The sequence below is a fragment of the Triturus cristatus genome, chromosome 9 (genome assembly GCF_964204655.1).
Source record: "Triturus cristatus chromosome 9, aTriCri1.1, whole genome shotgun sequence".
Taxonomy (NCBI): domain Eukaryota; kingdom Metazoa; phylum Chordata; class Amphibia; order Caudata; family Salamandridae; genus Triturus; species Triturus cristatus.
Window position 1 is genome coordinate 58,763,736 of NC_140592.1, and position 18,343 is coordinate 58,782,078.

General features: G+C 44.2%; 1 protein-coding gene across 1 annotated transcript in view; it reads right to left on the reverse strand.

Annotated features, from left to right (window-relative positions):
- Positions 1-16,561, reverse strand: part of KBTBD12 (kelch repeat and BTB domain containing 12) — a 526,200-nt gene extending 509,639 nt beyond the window's left edge. The window contains exon 1 of the mRNA XM_085624402.1: positions 16,453-16,561. The gene's annotated coding sequence lies outside the window, so the exon portion shown is untranslated. The remainder of the gene's footprint in view (positions 1-16,452) is intronic.
- Between the last annotated feature and the right edge of the window lie 1,782 nt (positions 16,562-18,343).

Consider the following 18,343-nt stretch of genomic DNA (forward strand, 5'->3'; position numbering starts at 1 on the left):
AACACTACTGCATATTTTAATTCTAACACTTATATCTTATTTTTATCCTTTCAAAAGATCTATCATAGAATTAGGATTGTCCTGTGTAGGGTTATACACGCTCATTAAAAAAATTATTCGTAAATACTGAGCAATTCACCCAGGCCTAGCAGCCCTCTTTGCCAACTTGCCAATTATGTTTTCCAAACTCTAGACCCTTGGAGATAAATAATGCTATCCCTCTATGAGCAGCAGTGGTACAGGAGAACTATCTACATCCCAGCCAAGTTTTAAAGATAGTAAAATTCAGCAATCTACCTGTTGGAATATGGTTTCCTGCAAAAGAGTAATATACAGGCTATGTATAAGAACCCAGGTGTGACTTAGAGACATATTTAGTGTTTGACCGACAGGGTATTCTGTAGCATATGAGGCGGGGTGACCTGACCCATAAACCTTGGCCCATCTGCCTCATTTAGAGATGGACAGAGCTTATGCAGCCCGTCATCGGAACCCCCGTTGGCTCAGTTGATGGAATACATCCTCCGATGGCCTGAGACAGTCAGGGTCATCAAAATAAGGATATTATACCGCCTGTCCTATTTAGGGTGGATGGTGTAACATCTTATTTTTGTGTCCATCACTCCCAGGGAGTGGGAGTCAGTTTTTGTTTTTCGGCATCAACATCCCATTTTGGGAGTTTGTTTCTGAAAACCAAAATCTTTGTAAACGTTTGGTGGACAGCCGTTAATACTAATGGTGACCACCGACAGCCTTTTAGTAAATTGTGTGGAACCTCCCTGACGGCGGACAGAGTACCATTGGGATGGCAGAGGTAATGTCCTAATGGATACTACTACATCCGTCAATTTCTAAATCAGGCCCTTACTCCAAACTGCTTGAGTAAGGATTGATTATTTTACCCTGTAGTCAGAGAAATCCAACAACATGGATGTTGGATATTCAGCATGAGGTTCAATTTGTGAGGGAGGTCTATGAGCTCTCATAATTGTATGGTCCTGACTGAAACCTGGGAGAATGTGTTCTAATCAATTTATCAGCAAATAAATCACTACCAATATTTCCCTCTTCATGTTCAGGAACACCTTGTTTATTCTGAAGTTGTACTATTTCCTTCCCAGTTGCACCTATAGATCTAATGTTTTGCTCACTTTTTCTTTGCAATTGGGGATACATTGTTATGTTTCCTCAATACTGTCCAACAAGAGTCATCTTTTCATCTGTTTTATCCAACGGGGCAACTTTAGTGCTGTGTCGTTTCCTTGCGGAGAGTGACGCGGCCCGCTATATCTCCCCTAGCATACAGGTTTCTGATCGCTCCACCCTCCAGCAATATGCGGACATGGTCCAGCTCCTGGAAGCCGATCGCGAAGCCACCTTGGGAATTGTCTTCGGTGCTGCTGATCTTCTTTGATTGAGTGGCAGGGCAGCAGTATGTTTGGGATTTTGGCTGGATGCTGCACAGTGGGCAGAGGTGTTGGCTGAGGAACCAGAAGGAGCAGGAAGGAGAGGATTGGATGTCCAGAGTATTGATTTGGCCCCTGCCACCCCTATGGTGCATCTATATAACAGTGCCGTTGTTGGATTTTACCGTACCCTGTAGACATTGAGAGGGGTGGGTAATCACTGGGATTTGACCGGATAGTTAATCTATCCACTGTCTGTGTGTTTGACTGGACCACACCGGTAGAACGATTCTGCTTTTTGGACTAACCTGGGGCAGGATGCTGAAGGACTCGGATAGCAGCCCTTTTTAGCCATCGCAGTACGAAGGATAGGCGGTTGAGCAGGCAGGTGCATTCCACGTTTTCTTAAAGGGGGCATCCATTTGTTTGGGATACTGAAGTGACGTGGGACAGGACAATTCTTCCTTACAAGCGTTACGCTAGTCTTAAGAAATGTATTGATCAGACCTCTTTTAGTTATGACTAAATCATGAAAGTTGCTAAGATGGAGGTTTCGGATGACAATCACATGAATAAATCTGCCAGCACCCAGCTATGTCTGTGAAGCATGCAGCAGGGTGGGCAGCCACAGGTAGCCTCAGCAAATTCAGGAAGACACCAAGGCACATCTAAAGGAGCTGGGACTAGTTCACAAACCTTTTTGACCACAAATTAACTCAGTGTTGATGCAGGATAGTCTCAGCTCCTGCTACAGTCCACTAGTTTTTCCAGCTTCAAGTGAAGCAAATGAGCAGGGGGACCTGGAAACTGTGCAGGGGGGAACGGTTTACATCATTCTGAACTAGAAGGTGCTTCAGTCTGTGAAGAGCTGAAGGATACATTGATCTGCATAGGCCCTCTATATCTGCTGCTGATCAAAATATGGATTGCGGATCTTACTGTATATGCATATTCTAACAGTCTTAAATGACAGCAGGATACAAATGTGCAGGGTCAGCCGTCAAGTGACATATTCCCCAGTTTCAGATCCATAAGAATACACATAGATCTGAATGTGGGAAAGGATAAGAGGTTTCAGATCAGCCAGCAGGAACTTCTGCGCGAGTCCCACCTTCTTCTCTTGTGCCAATGAACTAGTCCATGCCGCCACCACTGATGCAGACTGTCATCTCAGCTGAGAAAAGGCAGTAAGGAGCTGTTAGCTCAAACATGTCTGAGGTTTGTGATCCTAAAGGGTTGCTGCTATTGGAGACTATTTTGGGTGAGATAAAGACAATGAAGCAGCTTCACATCAACCCATTGTATTGGTAAGTTGCCCATGCACTAAAGTTAGGAGCACATTTGTATTGTATTGTACTGTATGGAAGTCTTACATAGCGCAGCTGTCACCCAACGGGTATCCTGGCGCTTAGAGACCAAGATGGATTAGGTCAACGAGAGCAGGCTGAACTGTTAATCGGATGCATTACTTCCTATTCCTGGCAAAAAGCCAGGTCTTCAGACTCTTCCTGAAGCCCATCAGGGAGTCCGCTTGTCTGATGTTTTGGGGTAGCTCATTCCAGAGACATGAGGCTGCTGTATCAAAGGCCCTACCTCCCACCCTAGCCAACTTGAATCTAGCAGTAGATACCAAGCTTAGACTGGAGGATCGAAGAAGTCTTAGTTCAATACAGCTTTCTAACTATCAAGATATCTTGAATTTGAATCTCTGCATTCCCAACCAGAGAACCTCTTTAAATACTAATTAATTTTTTAAAAAGCTACTGAACGGATTTACACCAAACTAACAAAAGCACAACCCTTGAACAAAATTGTAACTTGGCGGAGCAATCCCTCACATAGAAACTAAGATAGAAAATCACACCTTTCAGCTTCCCCTTTTGTTTTTAACTCAAATGCCCCAAAGGTATTAAAAATGCCTTTCCTATTTGAACTAAGACCTAACTATATTTGTGCCGGAGCTATGGCTGTGCTCCTTGATAAAGAAATATTAGCTGAACGGAATTACACCAAGTTTGGCCTGAAATAGAACTTTACTCAAACACGCGCCTCTGCTTAGTTTGGTGTAAATTCACCGAGGGAGGTATGGGAAAACCATGCAGTAAAAAGGGGGGTTCCTTTGGTACCGCAGATAATGTGTGGTTCAAAACAATTGCAAAAAAAACTTACTGAAAAAACAAAAAGCATTTGTAAAGTAAAGGTGGCTTTAAAAATGGCCTTTGTGTTTATGATGTGAACTTTGTAGAGGAAGGGATGTTCCTGCAGCCAACCCGTGCTGCGTATGGTTGTAGGATGTGCGCAGCTGGGCTTGGACACCGGTGGAGGGTCGGTTGCTCCTTTAGGAAAGCCCTGCTGCGCAGGGCCTGCGTCAATATGAAGTGGGATTCATCCGCACATGGATGGTAGGGTGGATGGGCAGGCGGCCAAGCTGTGCTGCCAACCCCTACTGTACATGGCCAAAGATCATACAAAGGGGGGGTCGGATGCCTGCTGTGGCTCAGGCCTAGCCCTGCGCTCCACCTCTGTGGTGTATGGCAGCATAAGTCCCACTCCTACTGGCATGGTTGAAGGCCATGTGCCGCTGGGGTGTGCCACCCGCGAGAATGTGGCAGTGGGCCTGGCGATGCAGTGCCAGATATGGCTATAGTCTGTGCGCATCAAGGCTTGCCATCTATGTAGTGGGCTGGATGCAGGACCTGTAGGGGAGCAGGTCCTGAATTCTACCCCTGCCATCCTATCCTTCTCACTCACCTGGTAGGTTTCATGCACTCTCTCACCGACTCTCTAACACAGTTTTAATCACCCGTCCCTCTCATGTATGAGTTGCACTGACTCTCATTCACACTCACTGACATACCAAAGAAGCAGCGTCATTTTTTTACGTTTATTTAAACCATAAGAGTTGGTTCTAAATAGAAAACTTATTCATAAAACTTTTTTTTTAAAACATTTTTTTAGTTTTTTTGGAGCTAAAAAACATAAATGCAACTTGAACATTAGAATTGAAACTTGGATGAAAATAAATGTATTTCATGCAATTCTGCTGTAGAAGTACTTGTTTTTCGTGCTCATGTGCTCTGCTCTTCAATGGAAATGGCTGTCCTGCAGACCATGGCTGGACAACACGTTTGTAATTCTTTAATTGTTTATTAAGCTTTTTATAATGGAACCTTTTTAGATTTTTCTGCACACAGCCTTTGCCTGCGCGCAGCATGGGTTGGCCAACCTCCCCAATGCATGGACTCAGCTGTGTTTGCCAGAGGTTTGACACTGGCAGTCGCGTCTCCTGCAGGTAAGCGTGGTGGGGCGGGGCAGGGTGGGGCAGGGGGGGCAATGTCGAAAGACGATGGAATAGGATTTATTTATTTAATTTTCCCTATCCCGTCTTCTGTCGACTTTACCCCTCCCGCCCTGCCTTACCTGAAGGAGGCGCGACTAGACACTGGGCCTGGTCAGGTTCTGTCCTAAGTTATGAACAGGGTTTTTTTAGGATTTCAGTTTCCTATGACCCTCCCTCAACCAATATGTTTCAGCCCTACACTTGCAGGCCTAAAGAGGTCCGGGGCTTTCGTCTGGATGATTTTAAAACTGTATCACTCCCCCAGTGACACAGCTATTTGCTCGATTCTATTGTGTGTTGCGTGCATTTCTCAAACCCATGCACTGGCAGTATAATACTCGCCACTTCTGGTCCAAATCAAAGTCTGGGAAATTGTAACCTGATGGGGGCAGGAGTTCAGGGGGATAGCCCTATAGTCAAACCTTTGTCAAGGGTCTCTCCCCACAAATGCACCTACTCAACTCCGTTCTCCCCTTGCTTGTGCATGAGTGACCAGTGTGGCCCTCTTAGGGGCATATTATCAAGACAGGCGATAAAATTATCGCCGCTTTGGCGGCAGAAAACTGCCGCTGAAACGGCGATAATGGGCTTGATAATATGCTCTATGGAATTCCAATTGAAGCCCATGTTAGACGGCCTTCACATTTAACATGGGCTTTAATTGGAATTCCATAGAGCATATTATCAAGCCCATTATCGCCGTTTTAGTGGCAGTTTTCTGCCGCTAAAGCAGCGAAAATTTTATCGCCTGGCTTGATAATATGCCCCTTATCTTTTCTTGAGTCGAACCACTTAAAAGTTTGATGGAGGAAAGATGTGTGAGAGACAGAGCGCATGCAGAGTACTTTAGTTGGCTGCTCAGAGGAAATGTGCAGGTCCTGTTTGGAGTTTTTTTATGATTAGCAAGTTTTTCACGCACATAGTGTGCTGGAAAGAACTATTAAAACATCCAATTTGTAAATCATGTTGGGAATAGAGGGAGGAGAGAGATCCGCAGGAGTGAGCCAAGGAGGGGAGTTTGCCAAATTGCAGGGGACTACATGTTAATGGGTGCTGGCATACAGGGTAAACCCAGAAGTGGAGTTAGCCCCACTATGAAAAAACATGGGGGCATATTATCAAGGCCAGGCAATAAACTTATCGCCGCTTTAGCGTCCGTTTTCGGGCGTAAGGCGGCGATAACTTTATCGCCTAATCAGCAAGGACACGCTAGCGTGTGTTTTGCTGACTCAGCCCCCGTTTCCAGCACGCCTAACTTTTCATCGCTAATGAGATGCAAAGTAGGCGTGGCTGTGAAACCAACCAGGGAAGATATTGCGAAGGCAGCTTTGCGATATTATCAAGGAAGGGTAGCGATTTTTTAAATCGCGTTAAGTATGCCTTAACGCAGGAATTTAACGTCTGTTAAATTTATGACTAAGGCATACTTAACATGGGGGGTGGATTGTGTGGCTAAGACCACGGACCCCTATCATCAAGGGTATCGCCGTTTTCCATGGAACATCGCTGGAAAACCAGCGATGTTGCATGGAAAACATCGCTATTGCTAGGATAATTATCGCCATTGCGCTGAGCGTTGTTAATACAGTGCTAGCATGGCTATAATTATCTACAATAGCCGGCGTAAACATTTCAACGCTAAGAGCGGCCAGCGATAATTATCGCTGGCCGTTGATGATATGCCCCATGGGACTTTATCATGAGTTTGGCGAACAGGATACTCAGTCAAAACCTCACTGATACCTTGTCTGCCGTAAGCGTCATAGATTGTAATTAAGGTTCCCTGTTTTCCGTTTTTACTGATTTTTACAGATAAAAACAGACAGAAAACCATTTATATTCCTGTCTGTATTTATTTTTAAATTTGGATAAAAATGGAAATTGGGATGTTTTTGAGTGATTCTAAATGCTGTCAATCATGACTGACAGGCCAACAGCTGGGCAGATTGACAGGCTAGGGGATAATAAAAAAATAGGGATTTTAGTGAAGAGCCTTAAACAGCAGATTTCCACAACCTTGATACTAAAATTTACATATTTTCTTACAAGTGCATATTTTACCATCTGAATGTGTATATATCATTGAAACCTGTTAGGCGTTCAGGCACGAGTGTACATTAACTGGTTAAATAAATGCAGAAATATTCACATTTCAGCTTAATTTTTTCACAAATCCTAAAAGAAAATATGGATAAATACAGGTAAAATTAGCAAAAAATAAACATGGATAAATACAGACGGAAAAGACAAAAATAAAAATACCTTAAAACCGGGAGCTCTAATTGTAATGCACTTGAAATACGGCAGACGGGATACCTACCACGTGTGACAGTGTGGTTCTTTTCCGAAACTCCAAATAAGACCCAGGGTCTTTTAGAAACAATTTCACTTAGTACTTAAATTGAGGAGGTGGCTGCCAGTGGGTGGCACCCGCACTTTTTTTTGCCAATCATCACTATTTTATGCAGGCGCAATCTTGATGAAAAAATTATTTCGGTCCAAAGAGACTCTCTTGGTAAACTCTGGGTGTCTGGGTGAGTTTAGAGTGTGGAGAGGTGTTCATGCAGGCCATGTTGGACCGTTTTGCAGTTGAGGCTGACAGTGTGAGTCTCTGGCAGTGCCTGTCACAGTGCCATAAAGGTGTTCTGGCTACAAGCTCATTCAATACAGAGCACACAACATGACTGTCATGTGTGTCAATGCAATTTGATTAGGGCTCGTGGTTTTATGGTATTTATTTTTTCAACATTCCATCTGTATTTATCCATATTTTTTTTTTGCCCATTTTATCTGTATTTATTCCTATTTATTTTGTGTTTTGCGTATCAATTAAGTTGTAAAACTGCACATTTCCATATGTATTTAACTGATAGGCGCGCACTCACACTTTGATGTCTGTCGTGTTTTAGCTATTTAAGCTGCCAAATATTACATAACAATACATCCACTGGTAAATACTAGCATTATACCATAAATGTATGTTGACATATGCCGTTATTTAAAGAAATATCATCTTGTTTTTTAATTTTCCACGCTGTCCATCTGCTCAGCTGCTGGTCTATAATTCATGAAAGACAGCACTGAGAGTCACTTAAAAGAAACACAATTTTCTGTATTTATCCACTTTTAAAAATAAATGCAGACAGAAAACACATTGTTTTCTGTCTGTATTTATCTGTAAAAATCTGTAAAAACGGAAAACAGGGAGCCTTAATTATGATTCTGTAGGAGAGTGTGAAAGGGGTCCCCAGCTGTGGCAATATGGTCAATGGGTCATGTGTAGCACACACCGTGAAGTGAACCGCAAAATCCATGAGCCAAACCCCCCCCACACACACAAACACACTCCATACCCCCAAGTGCCTCCCTCCTCCAGACTATGCTGTTTAGCTCGCGGCTGTTCAGGTTTCCTCTGCTTTGGCGACGGATGTCATTTGCGGATGAAATCTCCATGGCTTTAACAAGCACTGACGGCCCTTTGTTTGTTTGGATACTGTTCTAACCCATAGCAGATGATGAATATATTAACATAAATTTGTTTCCCTTCACACAGATAAAAAAGACGAGTGCTGAGGCCCGGGCTACTGCAGGGCTGCAATCACTCAGGGAGACTTGAACGCCAAAAAATATTCAAACATTTAAAACAAGCATTTGCAATGCTACAGGTCTCACATTTGCGAGACTTTAAGCTATTGGCATTGTAAATGACAATACATTTTATTTATCTGTTTTGATAATTAACACATAAATTAAAGGCATTGTCATTTACAATGCCAATAGCTCAAACTATTGTAAATATGAGACCTATTTCATTTCAAAGAAGCAGCCGCCAATGTCCCGGGCTGCTTGGAAACTGAAAGCTCGTATGGAGCACTGAATGTTGCAGGAAAACAAGACGTGTCTGCAGTAGGAGAAACTTGCTAAAGAAAATAGTGCTTACCGACTAAATAAGACATACCGTGTAACAACAGAAGTAAAAGGGCCAGTCCTCATGCGAGGTTACAATTGAACACAAGGGGGTAGTAAGGAGGGGCTAACAAGCCTGTTAAACAATCAGAAGCTAGCATTTCCGAAGAACAATGACACAAGCCAATGACAAATATGGACGGAGAGTGGGCGAGGTTTCAAGTCCATACTCCAATACAGCATGCCTCGCAGAGCAGCGCATGCGCTGCCCAGGCTCGACCTAAAAAAAGATACCTGTAAATACTGTAAATTCAAGTGGAGGGAGGGTGGTTCTAAAATTTATGAACTGAGAAAAGCAATTAACAAGTCTCAAAACAGAGCATCACGTGGAGAGAACAAAGAAGTGTAAATCTTGTGAAAATGCAAATAATGCAGAAAAAGTAGAAGCAGAATCAAATTAGAAGTGGGAGGACAAGCAAAAGCAACTCTCAGTAGCAGATGCAGACTGGCTAGTTCCAGGAAATACTCGTACAATCCTAGGGATGGTGAAGGGCAGCTCAAATGTCAGGATGAGGATGATGTTCAACCCCAGCGCAAAATAATGCAGACCTCCATGCACAGAGCTGAATAGGCACCAGGCTGAGACAGGACCAGACATTCAAGGAAGTGAACAACCATCTTCATTTAGCTGAACATGCTGGACCCGATCCAGAAAGGCATTTACATGAATACGTTTGACTGCAAGGAATTGACCAAATGTGACCTTGCAGAGGGAAACCATTGTAGTTCCCTTCCTTCATCTGCTGGTCACACAGTAAACAGGCCTCTAAAGGATCATTTAGTCACATCTGATATGAAACTGTTTAGTGTGAATTCCCCTTTGTTAGTCCGCCATTATGCTGAAATTGATGATGCTACTCTATACCAATGGCCACATGTCTTATTTCTTACTGAAACACAGCTCACCCAAGCCACACATGCAGAATCCACCTAAGCTCATCCTCAGGGTTATTACAGTATTCAAAGGTGTGAAGGACGAGGGAGTAGCCAGAAAAATAAAATACCCCCCACTTTGACCCATATATAGCAATAAATGCGTGAGTAAAGTGAGGAATCCTAACCCTTCCTATGAAGTGTCATGGGAATTGTACCCCTGGGAATCATTTGCAGAATATGATGCAAAATGATGACTATTATAGCATGATTTTAAAGGAATTTGGAAAAAACTACGCATTTACATGCATTGACCTATTTCTCTCATTCCTCCTTTCCATCTTCTGTTTTTTTGTGCATCTTTATTTTCTTTTCCACATTTTTATCTTTTTGTGCATCTTTATTTTCTTTTCCACATTTTTGTTTGTTTTATGTTTATTCCATTCTTTCTTTCCATCTTTCTTTCCTTCTGTCTATTCTTCTCTCATTCATCAGACCTTTTTTCTAGCTTTCTATCCGTCTTTCTATCCGTTTATTCTTATGTTGCTCCTGGCATTCTTTCACAACTTCTTTGCATCATTTTGTTTTGTATTCCTTCCTTTCACTAATTCTTTCTTCTTCTTCTTTCTGTCAATCAGCCATCCTTTCATCTAACATTTCTTCATTGTTCTTTCATTATATTTTTCTGCTTTCCTTCTTTTATTGTTTCTTTTTTCTTTTTTAGTTCTTTGCTCTTTCTTTTTCTTCTTTCCACTTCTTCATTCTTTAATTTCTTCTTTTGCACCTTTTTTCCTTATTTCATTTGTTCATCTGAACCCTATTGCTTCATGCTTCCTTTTTCCTTCTTTCATTATTTTCATTATTTCATTATTTATTTATCTAACATGAAAGGAGGAGGCATAGCCTGCATCTACCGCTCTAACCTTCTTGTCAAGGAGCTTCTGGCAGACACCACCGAGTCATGCGAATACCTCGCCCTCGCTATTCGCAGCAACTCCACCCCACTGTGTAACCTGCACATCTTTTACCACCCCCCAGGCATGAACGACTCTTTCACAGACCACCTCATGGAAATCATCACAGCCAAGATCTCCACTAACACCAAAGATATTTTCCTTGGTGATTTTAACTTGCACTAGAATGATCCCAAGGATCTGCACGTCAACGCCATCAAAGACCTCCTGGACGGTCAAGCCCTGACCCAAGCCTGCTCACTCCCAACTCACTCGAACGGGGCCACTCTTGACTGGATCATCTCTAACGAATCAATAGTCAAGCTTATCTCTATAGACCCATGCAACTGGTCCGACTACCACGCCATCACCTTCCTCCTACCTGGTACCCACAAGACAAGAGCACGGCAACCAGTTATTCCTAAACGCTGGATCAGAGACAACAAGAACCTGAACCTCAGGAAACTTGAGACTCGCTGCAAATCTGACCTCCCCCCCTCGCATATCGCTATGGTCAGTGGCCTCAACGATCCCTACTCTGCGACTATATCAAACATCCTGGATGATCTAGCCCCACTAAAACTGAAAAGAGCCCAAATCAAAGACAGAAACCCCTGGTTCACAGGATCCCTCAACAATGAGAGGAGATCCCTCCGGCAATCTGAAAGAACCTGGAGGCAGCACCCCTCTGCCGCAGACCTAAAACTTCTCCGCCAGGCCAGAAATGTCTATAACAGGAACATCCTCAATTCAAAAAAAGAATTTTTCAGATCTGAACTAGAGAAGGCCGAGAACAGACCCCACAAGCTCTTCGAACTGGTCAAACACCAATCTAATAAACTGGCCAAAACATCGAAAGAAACCCCCAAGTCTCTAATATTCTCCAAGGAATTCTCCTCTTTCTTCGCTGACAAATTCAAAACCCTAGGAATCGAACTTAGCTCCGCCACATACTCTCAACCCCTTACTGACCTGCCTCCTCCTGCTGTAACGCCCCCACAGGCTCCACCTAAAATCTAGCTTACTGGACCGACTTCAAAGTCTATGACGAAGACTCCGTCTCTAAAATCCTTTCTTCCTTAAAACCGAATAACCATTTTAATGACCCGGTCCCTTCCAACTGTCTAGCTGCCGTCGCCCAATCCATTATTCCTAGTTGGACTGCAATAATTAACGCCTCTCTCCGGCAGGGATCAATCCCTGACTCTCTAAAAGCCAGCCAAGTCCTCCCCATTTTGAAAAAGCCGTCGCTGGATCCAGCTCCCCCTGACAACTTCAGACCCATCTCCAACATCCCCTTCCTAGCCAAAGTGCTGGAGAAGTGTGTGCAACAGCTAAGTCAACACCTCAACAACTTCCACCTACTCGACGACTTCCAATCCGGATTTAGACCTGGGCACAGCACTGAAACCACCATGCTCCACATCGTTGATGATGCCTTCCAAGCCCTTGACCAAGGCAAAACATGTCTCCTAATCCTCCTAGATCTATCTTCGGCCTTCGACACGGTCAACCATGAAAAACTACTTGAACGCCTCAAACTCACGATGGGATTGGATGACACTGTCCTAGAATGCTTTAGGTCCTTCCTCCTAAACCGATCACAGCGATTCCTAAACAACGGCAACCTATCTGCACCCTCCCCGGTTACAGTTGGAGTCCCTCAAGGTTCAACCCTGTCCCCCACCCTCTTCAACCTTTACCTAGAATCACTTGCCGAAGTGCTACGCACTGCAAATATCTCCTTCCATATGTATGCTGATGACACTCAGATCTACATCAAAACCTCATCTCTCGAAGAGATTCTCTCCCTGAACGAAGCCCTGAAACTCACTGTCCAATGGCTCGCCTCCAACCATCTCAAACGCAACGCTAAGAAAGCTGAATTCTCCTAATTTCCCCTCCTAATACCAACCACGAGATCCAAACTTTGATTACCGCTATCACAGCCTTAAATTGCCCACCGACCATCGTGGGCTCGGCCAAATCCCTGGGAATTACCCTTGACAGCAATCTGAACATGCGGTACCACATCAATTCAATAGCCAAAGCAGCCAGATTGCACCTGACCTACCTTAGGAAACTGAAACCATTCCTTGATGTTCCTGACTTGAAAATGGCTGTCCAAGCACTCGTCATCTCTAGACTGGAATATGGCTGTTCTACCCTCTCGGGTTTACCCAAGATCTCCCTGGCACCTTTAAAAGCCTGCCTCAACGCGGCCGCCAGACTACTTACCGACACAAGGAAATTCGATCACATTTCTCCTCATCTGAAAGTGCTGAACTGGTTTCCTCTCGAGGCCAGAATACAGCTTAAGCTTGCATGCATCACACACAAGGCTTTATACTCAAACTCCCCTGCATATCTTGCACAGAAACTTGTGGTATCCGGAGGAATCAGAAACTCATGGTCCGCCAGAGACCTCTTGCACCAACCTGCACGCTTTCGGAAAAAAACAACTTACAATCGGGCTTTCTCTGAAGCCGCCCCAAGAATATGAAACTCTCCCCCACCAGACATCAGAAAAATCCCTTCTCTGGCCCGCTTCAAAAAGGACGCCAAGACCTTTCTTATGAGCAAACTCCTTGTTTAAACTTGCCCTCAACACCACTATGGCCCGGATCCACGCTTGTCTATTGCCTCCCCTCGGATTTCCTAGTCACCTCAACCAGAAACCTGGGATCTTGTCTTGAGTAATGGTAAATGTAATCTGTAAATACGTATCTCATCTTGAGTAACTGTAAATGTCATTTGTAAATACGTGTCTTTCTATCTCCCATATATTCTATACCCTGCCCCCTACTATCTGTTTTTCTTTTACTTGGTGATTCTATGCCTCTTTGTACAATGCTATGTTGCCTGTAGAGCGCTCTGATACCGCAACGGGTCAAGTTTGCGCTCTATAAAACACAGTAATAAATTTGAAAATTTGCATTTTCTTGCGCTGTCTCATTCTACTGGTTTCTTCCTTTTTTTCGTTGTCAGTTTAATAGTTTGTCTTTCCCTCCGTCACCGTTTTGGGCTGCTTTTAGGTATTTTTTTACCCCATCCCACAGTTGTGCTATCATAGTTGGGGAGAGGAGTTGGCCTAACGACTAGGGCGGTCGACCTTGAATCTGGGGAACTGGGTTTGAGTCTCGGCAATGAAGCTGAACATCTTGTGATTCTGGGCAAATCACGTAATCTCCCCGTGCCTAACAAAAATGAATGTGTCCTTGTGTAACGAAACTGGTGCTATGTAAAGGGTCTGATACCCGATTCGGGTCAAGTTCGTGCTATATAAAACTCTATGAAATAAAAAAATAAAAATAGTTTAGTCTAGTGGATTTTGGTTTTTTTAACTTCTGACTTGCAATGACCTGCAAGCCAAAGTTAATTGTTAAGAAGTGCCATAAAACAATGTACTCTGTTCCAGTAGCAGCACCCCCGCTTAAGCTTGGTGATAGACCCTGTGGTGGGGTGGCATTGTGGTCATTCACAACATTAGTATTGAGTGCAGTGTGGTATCTGCCCCCCCCCCCCATTCAGGACAGTGAAAGTGCGCCATTTAAACTCTAGCTCAATAAAAATGGAACTTTTTCAGATCTCTTTATTTATAAACCCCCGGGTCCTCTTAAGCAGTTTAGGGAATTCTTAATGGAGCATACTTTTTCACTCTCACTTAAATTGTCTAATTTTAATTATATCGGTGACTTAAATTTGCACTTAGATGTGACCACTGATAAAGCGATTCAGGATTTTATTGACGATCTGGCTACTTGGCGATTGACTCAGCTAGTAGACATTGACACACCTGGCCGGACATCTTTTAGATCCGTTTTTTTCCAATGTAACTAACATTAACATTGCAGTATCACCTCAAATGGGTGTTATATTATAAAGTTAGTAAATTCAAGTGGTGGGAAGCGGATGTTTCAAGGCGCGCTTAGCCTTTAAAATGTTGAACACCCACCACCATGTGAGCTCATTGGTTGTCAGAATTCGTCTCATAAAAGGCATGGGTGTCAATTGGGGGTAGTCAGGGGTCGCAGCTGAGAACCCCTACCTCGCTTCCTGTTACTCCTGGGACTTCCTTTGCGACCCCTGGCCTCAGAGGGGGCAAAACTTTTACCTCCTCTGAGGCCAGGGGTCGCAAAGGAAGTGCCGGAGTGGCAGGGAGCAAGTTAGATGTCACAGATGCGACCCCTGACTACACCCAAATGATGCCCATGATAATAGGTTTTACCCAGGTAAGTGTCCAGAGTGATTGACTTTCCAGGGTGTGAACGGAACAACATTTCATTGAGGTGCAGCAGAAGGGGGTTCCGCTGGAGCAGTGATCCTCAAAGTGCCCCTCCTGACCTTGCCATGCGCCCCCTGGGTGAACAGCACCACTGGGCTGCAGCTTACTTTACAGAGAACTAAGAGTCACAAAGATATTAAATAAACCTGGCAAGCATTGATTTACAGGTCAAGTGAACTAAAAGAAGCACATAAAATATCCTGTCCCACTCAACTCTAAGAGCACTTTAATTTTTAAAGCCACCTTTCAACAAACGTGTAAAAATGTGATAACGTCCATTGACATTTTATAATTGTATTCAAATTTCATAAAAGGGTATTTAATTAACATGCTGAAGCGTTTTACCGTAGTACATTAGATTATATCAGGGCATTGAGTAGTTTTTTTTTTTACTGTGACAGGTTTCAAACATGAATTTTGAAACATTCATGCCACCCCCACCTTGGCAACAATGCCAATAGTGAAATTAGGAGCCATGCCAGTTGTCATAGGCAACCTCTGGCTGGCCTGGGTTTCTTTTATACTTGGATAAAATTATAGTTTATTAAACCAAACCCAAGAGGTTTTTTACAGTGCACTTTTCGCACGTTGTGCAATTCAGCCACTAGATGCATACCTTCACCCACGCCCACCTCACACCCTGGCCCCTGCCCACTACCCTGCTGGCATGAATGCAGCCCCGGTTGCACCACAGACCAAACGTTTTGGCCTCAAGGAAATGTTTGCCCATGCCTTGGAGAAATTATTCATTATTTTCCCCATGGGAAACAAAGCAAAAACTAAATGAATCTCTCACAGTGAAGGCACGTGCTTTGCATAAGGCTGAATTGTTCAACGAGCTCGAGCTGGAGGAGAAATGGACCATCCACAGGAGGGTGACACCTAGAAACCTGCATTTTTTGCAGCTTTACCAGGTAACAGGGGAAAGTTTGGGGAGTACCTAAAGTCGGTATGCAGGAGCAAAGATCTCCTAGTTTCGTGTATTAGTATGCGTACAGGAGGAGTGAGAATCAAGCCGCACCAGTTCCTTGTGAATGGGGGAGCAAAGGGGTGTCTGTTGGAGGGGGTCTGTTCCTCCCCAAAACCCACCACCCCGGGCATCAGAATCAACTACAGGGACCCCGGCTGCCCCCACGGTTTCAGATTCTGCCCCCTTTGCTCCTTGTCACCAGCACTGCTTGGTGCAGTGTTGAAGCAGCCAGGGGTGGGGTTGTCTCAGCCTCACAGTTGCCAACATATAACACACGCATGACAAAACGGGGCGCCTGATAAAAAGTGTTTGCAAAGGCAAGAGGTAAAATACACTTTCCAATGCCATACATTACATAAGATTACGTAAAGCTGCTAAAAAGCTAGTAGTTTCCTTCGTAGGGAGTTGGTTCAGATGTGATTCAGGCAGGCTCAGTGTGCGGCCTGACCGCTGCCTTCAACGCGCGCCAATTCCGCCGAAAGACACACGTCCTGCATAAAACGCACGCGCCGGGACTAATCCATAGACACGCTTCACCTTGAGCCCCGGCGACCGCCCTTTCACATTTCCGACCGCCTGCCGCCCTGCAGGGCAGGGGATGAGTACACACAGCAGCACGTCCGCAGCACAAAACACGGGGTTAGTGTTCTGAACAGTACCTGCTCCAGGCTTGTTTATCCCCGGATGTGCTCACATTTGGGGTCTGGAAGCTGCATCTCTGCGTCCGGGGAAGGGGAGAGACAGACGTCTGTGTACGACAGAGATGTCCCAAACCTGATACGGTCACATGCCACCCCTGTTTAGGGTATTAATAGATCTGTCGTGCTGGAGTCAGGGACTCCCAGAGTCCAGCTCACCAGCTCCAAGATTTCCTAGCAGGTAAAGTGGCATCTGAGTCCCCTTGCGTTAACATCATTGCTTTAACTGTTTTTGTCGGTCAATTTCGATCTATTATTGCATTCTGTGTTATTACTACTATAGTATTGGAGAAAGCTTTACTGGGGCCAGAGGGCTGTAATGCTATTAGAACAATCCACCCATGGCCGCTAGTATGTTTTAAAGTAAACAAGGTGAAACAGAAAGACTAAAATGAGAAGGTTGGAAGAGAATGACTATACCAGCCAATGCTGACATTTGTCACTCATTTGTCCTCTAAGGAGCTCCCAAAATGTCAGTCTTCTAATGATGCTGTTTTTCCCGCTGCTTAAGGCGTTAACATTAATAAAGGGAAGGGCAATTAGCAGCTGTCAACGTCTGGCAGTGTGTGGCCAATATTAACCCACCTAATCGGACCCTAATCTGACCCACAAACCAGGCAGATAAACAGGTAAAGTGCCCCTGTCATCTTTATGTCCCTACCTTTTACTTTCACAGAACAGGAGCAAGTGGCAATATTCTAAGAATTCTTATTGGGTGAGGCACACCCTAGAATTCAATAAGGGAGTGCTCAACATTCCAACGTTCTAATACAGCGCTGTATTTCGAGGGCATCACTGTTATTAAAGGCACTCTTCCTAACTTGTAGGCCTGAGTCGCATAACGAACGTTCCAGCCGCTGAGGTAGAATGTTCTAAAACAAACATGGAGGAAAAGAAAGAGATGCCTTGGAATGTTGTAGAAGAAGGTCTAGACCAATCATATTTAGCCCTGAGCCACTTTGTTGTTTACAATGGAGCTCTCAACATTCCAATATTCAGATATAGTCTTGTAGCCCGCAGTCTCGGGCTATACTGTTCGTTAAAGGCCCTGAACACAAATTATAGGCCTGAGTGTGTTGGGGAGGAGTGAGTGTTTTTCAATCAGTGGTCCGAAAGAAATCGGTTGATTACGATTTCGTTTTGGAACCTAGTCAGGTTGAGCTTGAAGTTGCCAAGATTACTGGGTGATGTAGGGGGTTTTGTGGATTGCAACACGTCACGGAGGTCCTCAAAAGGAGCCACTGTTTCCAGGCGGCCGGTAAATGTAAAATTTGCTGGTGTTGTAGTTTTGTATTGATCTAGGTGTCAGTGATGGCAGCGAGGTGGAGTAGCGTGAGGGACGAGTCCGAGTGGTCAGTAAGGTTTTATCACAGATTGAACGGATATTCCACACACAGAAAGATGTAGGAAACATATGACAGTTCTGGTGTTTGTATGCAAGTCTTTACCATGCGTTTAGCCGAAGGGTATATGAGATGGATGGTAAATTACTTTTTTAGGATGATGTAAAGGCATGGAAAGAGGCAAAACAGTGTGGCAGTGAAAGGTGGAGATGGTGGAATAGAGGTGTAGTGAGTTTTGTGAGTGGCCATAGAGGCCTCTTACTTTACAGAGTGAAAACAGAAAAGGCTGAAGGAGCTATTAATGGTAGAAATATGATGTGAGATGGTGTGACACATGAGAGCGCATGTTACAGGGAAGAAAAGAGCAGGGGGTTTCACTCACGGAGTAGTGGGTGCTCAAAGGAACCTTGCAGCAGTGTGAGAGACAGAGGTAAGCCTTGCTTAGAGCGCTGCTATATTACCTGATGATAAAGCTCTGTGTAATAAAACAGAACTATACCGCAATGCTG